We start from the raw sequence: 9,106 nt of genomic DNA, 5'->3' as shown, positions 1-9,106 counted from the left end.
CACCTAGGGATGGTTGGTGCCATAGCACCCCCTATTGATTGTGATTCCATCTCCTCTTGGATTTTATATTTATTATCTTATTTATGTTTTTAGATTGTAACTTAGGTTTATATGTTTTTATTATTACTTTTATTGTAAACCACCCAGAGTCCCCCACTGGGGGAGATGGGCAGTGATATAAATTTAAAGAATAAATAAATAAAATAAAATAAAATAAAATAAAATACTCTTTATTAAATAACTATTTACAATAAATAAGTCCTTTGAATCAGGAAGAACTGGGTTCAGTCAGGACCAACCGGGCAGCAGCAAGGCAACCGGCAAGACTACAGGAGGAGACAGCAACAAGGCAGCGGAACAGGACTCTTCAACGGAGACTGGAAGGCTGGGGGAGACAGGCATACAAGGTGCTGCTGAAGCTGAAGACACCGGATCTCGAACTGGAACACTACTCAGATCAAGCTGGCTCTGGAACACTGGATGGGCTGAACAGAGCCCCCTGGACTCTTCTGAAGACTAAGGACTGGGCTGGACTGGACACCGGAAACTGGAGGCTCAAAGCAAGGCTAAGAACTTGGAACAAGGCTAGACTAGGCTGGAAGCTCTAGACTTGGCTGGATTCTCTGGACTAGGAACTTGGAGCAAGACTGGGAACTCGGAGCAAGGCTAGACTTGGCTGGAAGCCCTGAACTCAGCTGGATTCTCTGAACTAGGAACTCGGAGCAAGGCTGGAGACTTGAGGCAGGACTGGATTCAACTGGAAGCACTGGACTAGGCAACAAATTGGGTTCATAAACAGGTAGGTGTGAAACTCTGGAATGAGGCTGAGCACCCCAAACACTGCTGGGCGGAATCGAAGACTTACTCCAAGACTGGAGATTGAAGGTGCACTGAAACTGCACGGGAGACCTGGGCCAAACCAGTGGTCTAGAAATTCTACGAGGCTGCACCAAAGTCTCAGGGTGAAACTGCAGACTGGAGACACAACAAGGCTGGACTGGAAACACAGGACTTGGCTGGGATCTCGAAACATGATGTGACGTGCATCTGGAACGTGCACCAGATGACCATGGAGGACCAAGACTGGATGCAAGACTGAGGTTGCTAGGCTCGGTCATAGAAGGATCCTTGATGGCAGCAGAAGCAGGATGCAAGACCTTTTCCATGGAAAGCACTGGTGCTGATTCCTCTTCGGTAACAGACACTGTCTCCAACGCTGGCAGGGACTCTTCTGCAGACGCTGCAAGCTTGTAGGATTGGTTGTCTCTGGCAGCTTGCTCTTCACACGTCTGCCTTTTATGCCTGACCTATTCCCCTCTGCAGCCAATTGGGCTGCCTTCTCCTTCACGCACTTTTCTGCCTGTCGTTGGCGTGCGCTGATTGGAGGATTCGAATCCTCCCCCAAATCTTGGCCAATCAGTGCCTTAGACTCTTCCTGCACTGCTGACTCATCTTCAGGTTTCGCTTTCCCAGTTTCAGCCCGGTAAGTTTCTATTTCCTCCTCGGGCTCAGAAGGAGTTTTGATTTCTGAGTCAGAGGCAGCCTTGATTCTCACAACTCCTAACTAACTTTGGCTGACCTTCAAAAGCTAAGCAGGATTGGATCTGGTTAGTATTTGGATGAGAGACCAGCAAAAAATATTAGAGTTATAAGCTAGACTAGTTATAAGCTAGACTGGGTTACTAAGAAATTTTCATGGATGCATCCATGAAGCCACCAAGATTTCTTCCGGGAGTTCCTCCACTCGAAGGAAACGCTATTCTTACTCAGAGAAGTGGAAAGATGGTTGTTCCTGCAGATGTAGCAAGAACAATGTTAAAACTGTTTTCCATTATGGTGTCTTCTAGCTTTAAAGGACTTTAATGTCCCAACAGAAGAGAATATGTGTAGCTCAGCCTTGAACTGTGGAGTTCTTAGTGTGCACTGATGATGTTAGCAAACAACCAAGCTCAGAGAGCACCAAGAACCCCACTTTAATGTCCACAATTCCCAGTCAACGTGGGATCTGTGGAAGACGAAATACGGCATATCTGGAGGATTCCAGGTAAATAATTGATTAAATGTACATGACCAATTAAACCTATTTAGTAGACAGTACTTTCTTTTTTGATAAAATATTGTCACTTTCTACATTCCCCTTGACATTAAGTCCAGCCGTGTCCGACTCTAGGGGGCGGTGTTCATCTCCGTTTCAAAGCCGAAGAGCCAGCGTTTGTCCGAAGACACTTCCGTGGTCATGTGGCCAGCATGACTACACGGAATGCCGTTACCTGCCTGCCGAAGTGGTACCTATTAATCGACTCACATTTGCATGTTTTCGAACTGCTAGGTCGGCAGGAGCTGGGACTAGCAATGGGAGCTCACCCCGTCACGCAGATTCGAACCGCCGACCTTCCGATCAGCAAGCTCAGCAGCTCAGCGGTTTAACCCGCAGCGCCACCACGTCCCCGTCATTTTCAACATAGTTGTGTTTTATTGTATCAAAGCATTAGCAATAAATCTTACTCATTAACATGCAAAGTTCTGTTTTAGAGTTAGGTTTCCTTGGTTATTGCTAATGCAACAACCTCCTTCTCTCTTAATGAATCTATTCATTTCTTCCTTGCATGTCCTAACAGCTAGGAACCACGCTGAGACAAGAATAGGCCTCTAGTGTTTTATTACTGCTACATGACAGAAAATCCTAACAAACTGAAGAAGCGTGGGAAAAACCCAGACATATAAACCCCAAAGGCTAAGGCGGGCCCGATCTGTGTCTCTTGGAATGGCTACCTAATTCCTCAGTACTACGCATGCGCTTTACAGCCTGGATGGGAGCCCCCTGCTCGCCATCCTTACTCATGACATTGCTGCTCTCCATGCTAGCAAATCCTTTTTTGGAAAACCTTGGTAGCTTTACCTTTCAATTTGTCCTAACAGCCAGGAAACACGCTGAGACAAGGAACTGGTCTTTAATGTTTATTGCTAGTACATAACAGGAATCCTAACAAACTGAAGAAGCGTGGGAAAAACCCAGACATATAAACCCCAAAGGTTAAGGCGGTCCCGATCTGTGTCTCTTTGAATGGCTGACCAATTCCTCAGTGCTACGCATGCACTTAACAGTCTGGATGGGAGCCCCCTGCTCGCCATCCTTACTCATGACACAATTTCTTCAAAACTCTCCTCAAAACAAACCTTTTTAATGAAGCATTTGGTTTAAACTTCCCAATCACTATCTCCAGCTGCAGTTTAGACTTTCCAAACGCAGTAAAAACTGTGAAAATGTCTGTTCGGCGGTTCGAATCTGCGTGACGGGGTGAGCTCCCATTGCTAGTCCCAGCTCCTGCCAACCTAGCAGTTTGAAAACATGCCAATGTGAGTCGATTAATAGGTACCGCTTCGGCGGGCAGCTAACGGCGTTCTGTTCAGTCATGCCGGCCACATGACCACGGAAGTGTCTATGGACAAACGCCGGCTCTTCGGCTTTGAAACAGAGAAGAGCACCGCCCTCTAGAGTCAGACATGACTGGACTTAATGTCAAGGGAAACCTTTACCTTTACCCTATACACACACACACACACACATACACACACACACACATATACACATACATACATACAAACATACACACACACATACACATACACATATACAAACTTTCCTCCTTGAGGGGGAAACCCATGAAGGAGTATGGTCTCATAGGTAGGGACAGAGTGATCTGCATTCATACATTCATAAAATCATAGAGCTGGAAGATACCATAGAGATTATCCACTGCAACCCTCTGCTCAGTGCTGGATCACTGGCAGATGTTCACCCGGCCTCTATTAGTGCACCTCTATTAATGGACAACTCACCACTTCATATGGCAGCTTGTGCAAGTGCAGTACAGTTTAACCCTTGTCAATGTGATTACTACTGCCCCTTCCTCCCCACCCCGCATAATAGATTGCAGTCAGTGCCATTATTGATATACATGGTTTACATCACTGAAGCTGTGGGTTTGGGAGTGAGAAAACCATTTGTAATACTACATGAATACAATACATGCAGTATGGAAAACAGAAATGTTATTTATAAACGTAACAATCCCTTTTGAACTTAGTCACAAAACAGATTATTCATAGATACTGAGGACAGTAGGACTTTGATGGGGTCAACACTGAAGCATGGCTTAGCTAAAACCAAGAAAAAACAGTGGAACTCCTTATAATTAGGTTACTAATTACGTATTTTCCTTATTAACAAAATTCTGTTCTATCTCTTGATCTCAACGTTGATTAATTAATTAATTATTCAAATTTTGTTACCGCCCATCTCTGGGCGGTTTATTAATGATACAGGGAATTTTCCAGTGAATGACTTTCATGTCTCAAACCCGCAAGGACTCTTAAGAAAAGATCCAGTAATTAATTGAACCATTTATAGAATTTATGTCTTTTGGTCATGGACCAGAACAACCACCACCCCCGCCAAAAGTAAAATAAAACGAAGATGCAAATGTACATAAAATGCAAAATGATAATATCATAAACTTGCCATAAGAATGAAAGAAAAACCCATTCCAAATTAAACTGTTTGGATTCTTAAAATCAGTGTTACATCTTTCTTAGCTACTTTTATGCACCTTTCAGTATTTGAGCTGGAAAGAAAAGAGGATGTGAGGGATGGTTCAGGCTCACCCTAATAATATGAGAAGACTGAATGGCAATGAATGAATGAATGAATGAATGAATGGTGGATATCGTGATAAATGGCATAGCTTAATAGCATCTGGTTTACTGATTCTCCTCCACCAGATAGTCAAGACAATTTCTCTTTCCTGATATGGAAAGTGCCTATATTCTCCACACAGCACAGCAGAGAATAAGGCATGTCATCTTGCTCATAAGCATGTTCTTGTGTGTGTAGGAGTTGCTGAGTTATAGAGATATTTCTCTGAATTAAGTAGAGCAATTCATTCTATCCAAATTGTAATAGCTTGGAACCAGACACATCTGCTTCATATCTTACTTCATGTCGCTTTAACATGTTCGGCCTCTAAGAAGTGTGTAATCTCACCAAAAGCCATATGGAGAGAATCTCTGGGGTGGGAAGGTAGGAGTCAACCCTCATCCGCTTCTCTGCTTTGTTGGATTTATGGGTCCCCGTATCATTGCTGGGACTGGTCTGGGTTCTTTTCGTGCCTCTGGATGGCATTTTTGGGCCACAGGGCTAAGCCGGAAGGGGTGAGGCCAATCACAGGTCAGGAGCTGCTAGTTGGTCACCATCTTGGCTCCTCCCCGCAAGCTTAATATCTAAATGGTGGTGTCATAGAGATTGGAAGGAATCAGCCAGGGGCAAAATTGAAGCCCAAATGTTCACCTCCACATTTACAGTCCAGCCTCAAGTTTTAAAACAGCATTTTAAATATATTTGGGGAAATGGAAAACACATTTCAAAAGTTAGCCTGGACCATTTCTAGGGGGATGAAGATTAGCATATAAGTGACCAAGGGCTTTAGTTTCAAAAGGCTTTAAGATTGCAGGCACGTACTAAGCGGTCCCATACTATAGTAGTATTCCATTGGGCATTTGGAGATAGATACTCAGTGTATATACTTTTTGGGCTCCAGAGTGATGAAAATGGTCACTAAATATTTGGCTTTAGACCTGCTCAGATATGCCATTTATAGACCAATGATGGCTTTTAGATCATCTTGCAAAATGGTGGGAACAAGATGGTGATTGGTTAAGTCCAACTTACATGTGCACCCTGCCTTTGGCCATTAATTGCTGTTTGTAAGATAACATCTTGCAAAACAAGTACTTTGGATTTTTCTGATAATTGCATCAGATCTTCAATGTGCTCCGCTGTGCACAAGGACTTAATGCTCTCCCCAAACCAGTCTTTGTCCTAGAACAAATGGCATCATCACTGGCACAGAGCAGGACCGCTAAATATCATCAACAATCATTGGACAATAGCAATCCCATCCTTAATCTCTCTAGCAATGAAACAATGAAGCTAAAATGCATTCCTGTTCCACTCCTCTCAGTTTAGGAACTGTAAGATGCCCAGTAAAGAAAAGTATTTTGATAAAGATTTCTAATCAAGGTCAAAAAGTTCCTATCAGTTGAGGTTTCCCTACAATTTTGCCATAATGTATTCTGGAATCTGAATCAAGGGCTTTAAATTCAATACATGCTACATTGCATGTTTGGAAGGTATTTTCCATTAGGAATTAAACAAGCGGTGATCAAAGGTGGATCTCTCATGAGAATCGGCTTCTTCATCTGCAAGAAATTGCTCTCTTTCTAACCAATCTTGAAGTTTCCACAACAGTTATTTCATATACAATTTAACTCATGAGATGATAGTGGTTTGGGCCAATTCTATTGCTCTTCCTGGGTTTAGGAATGATAATTATCACTCTCTGATCCCTTGGGATTTGCATTCTGCTACCTAGGTAGGAAAAGAGGCTAAAATGGAAACCCACCATTGTAATGTGGATTTTAAAAATTCCAGCTGGAGATCATCTTGACCATGGGCCTTGGGTGTTCTAAGCTGTAAAATCAAAACCTCTATCTCTGTAAATACACTGAAGACCACTCCAGTAAAGGATCTGTGTAAGGATTAAGCATGCCAGCATCAACTACGTGCAATTGACCTTTTAAATTATACTGGAACGCTGCTGGAGTTCTCTATGCATGCTTTATTTTTTAATTAGCCACAGATTTTCTGTTGGTTTCAGTTTTGCTGAAATTAAGGTCTTTCTAAAAATGAGAATTATTTTAACCTTCCTTCCTTCCTCACAGCTATTAAACACATATACAAAATGTGCAGGATCCATTCCACTCATAAACATGATCAGCAGCCTCTAGGTAGGAGGAATAACTGAGTTTGATAACCTGTCCTTCCATTTGGCAGTAGCTACTAGGGCTCTGCAGTGTTTCAGATTTGATTGCTAAAATGTGGTTCAGAGCAGCTGTGGGATCCAAGGACAAGATATGTGGTTTTAAAGAATTGTAGATAGATTCTAGATTAATCTTCCTATAATATCCAGAGAATCTTTTTGGAACTGTATCCAAAAAGATGCATGGTTTACAAAGCCTACTGATACATAAAAGCTAGCAATATAAGAGCCAGTTTGGTCTAGTGGTTAAGTTGCTGGGCTAGAAACCAGGAGACTGAGAGTTCTAGTCCTGCCTGAGGCATGAAAGCCAGCTGGGTGACCTTGGGCCAGTCCCTCTCTCCCAGTCCAACCCACCTCTCAGGGTTGCTATTCTGGGGAAAATAGGAGGAGGAAGGAGTATTAGGTATGTTCGCCTTGAGTTATTTATAAAAATAATAAAGACGGGATAATAAATAAATAGATAAATAACTATGCACACAGAAACTTGGTTTTACCTGCAAATACCCCTAGCTGAAAGAAGGAGGCTTTGAAATATCAAAGAAATGAAATGTTCTGCCAATTGGCTTCTTATGGAAACAAGAAGAATGGGTTACTCAAAAGCTAATTACTGGAGATCTTGATTTACTGGCAAAGGTTGTACAGAGACCAAAAAGGGTCAAAGGTGATTTCAGGCTGATTTTCATAATTATAATATAGATGGCACAGAAATTAGTTGTGCATATGTGGGGTTCAACAGTTCTGTTCCTGTTTGAGAGAGACAATAAAATTCATGTCTAATTTCCTGACTGATGTGTCCTCTGTTTTCTATAATATAAAGCGGTGTGTATTTGCATACATACTTAGTACATAGTTCATGGAGAAAATCTATCTATGTGGTTGCTAGGAGTTGAAAATGACTTGATGGCATATAATCAATCAATCAATCAATCAATTCATAGTAATTTTCCCAGCCTGGTGCCTTCCAGATGTAAAGACCAGAACTTTCAAAGCATGGTAGTGCACCTGAAGGACAGAATTACTGTAATGTAATGTAATGTAAATACTGGTAAGATACACAGAATATCTCTATAGAAATCCTCACATACAGATCTTTGCATTAGCATATTGGAGGAAAATTGAACAGCCCAATGAAAGACAGGAATACTCTGTCAGCACCTCTGAAGCTTTCCCAAAGGAATACAAGCTTGTTTTGCAAATTTTCTCTTGAATACAGAACTTTTAATCCACCAGCCATATCTGCCTCTACAGTGCTTTATGACTATCTTCTTTTCATCCGTCCTTGGCATGACCATAATTAAATTAAATCTTGCATGACCATAAGAAGCTTCACAGACTGGTATTTGATAACCATCAAATCTATGTTTAATCTACACAATTTATTTCTCCAAAAAAGTGAGAAATAACTTTGATAATATAGTTTGAAGCTGGAAAGAAATGTCATCATCCGACCAGAACACATTACTTCCACATTTCCATTGGCATTATTAAAAATAATGCTACATTGGTACAGTACATCGACAATTTTATGGAAATAACTGCTGCTTTGAAAAATGTGAAGAAACTTCTGTGTGCAGTTTCCTTCTACATATACACACACAAAAAATGCTATTATCAATCCAGATTACATCTGCATTGCAATTCACACTATGTGGTGAAAAGGTGCACATTTCAATCCATGCAACAACACTGCGAAATTCTTCTATCCAAATGACTTTTTCATGTGTATGTCCATTACTATATTGGACTGGAGACTCTAGATCTCCTACAACAAGCAAAGATGAGAATGTTAAAATAGCCATGAATGATCAAATTAGGATTATTATTGCTCATTGAATGCTTGAGATTTTTAACAAGATTTCAGTAATCAAGAATGATTTAGTAGATATAATATTTATTAAACTGAAATCCTCATAAGTATTAGGCTGTTCCTTCTCCCCCTCCCCGCCTCTCAATTCATGGGGGAAAAGGTCACCACTTTGCTCTACTGGTTAACTTAATTAGCAGTTATTCCCTTCGAATTATTTTTTGTGGCACACATAGCCAATATTTTGCATTGTACAGAGAAGAACAGGGGAAAAAAGACAATCACATAATGAACAACTAGAACCATTAAAAGATAAAATGTCCTTTGAATCAAGCTCTATTCCCAATGACTTTATGGAAACCATGTAATTTTCTTGGCAACAATTGAAAATTGGTTGCTTTTTTCAACTTGAAATGTTCTGGTA

This window comes from Candoia aspera, chromosome 7, assembly GCF_035149785.1.
Source record: "Candoia aspera isolate rCanAsp1 chromosome 7, rCanAsp1.hap2, whole genome shotgun sequence".
In the NCBI taxonomy this organism is placed as follows: Eukaryota; Metazoa; Chordata; class Lepidosauria; order Squamata; family Boidae; genus Candoia; species Candoia aspera.
Note: the sequence above shows the minus strand (reverse complement) of the source record.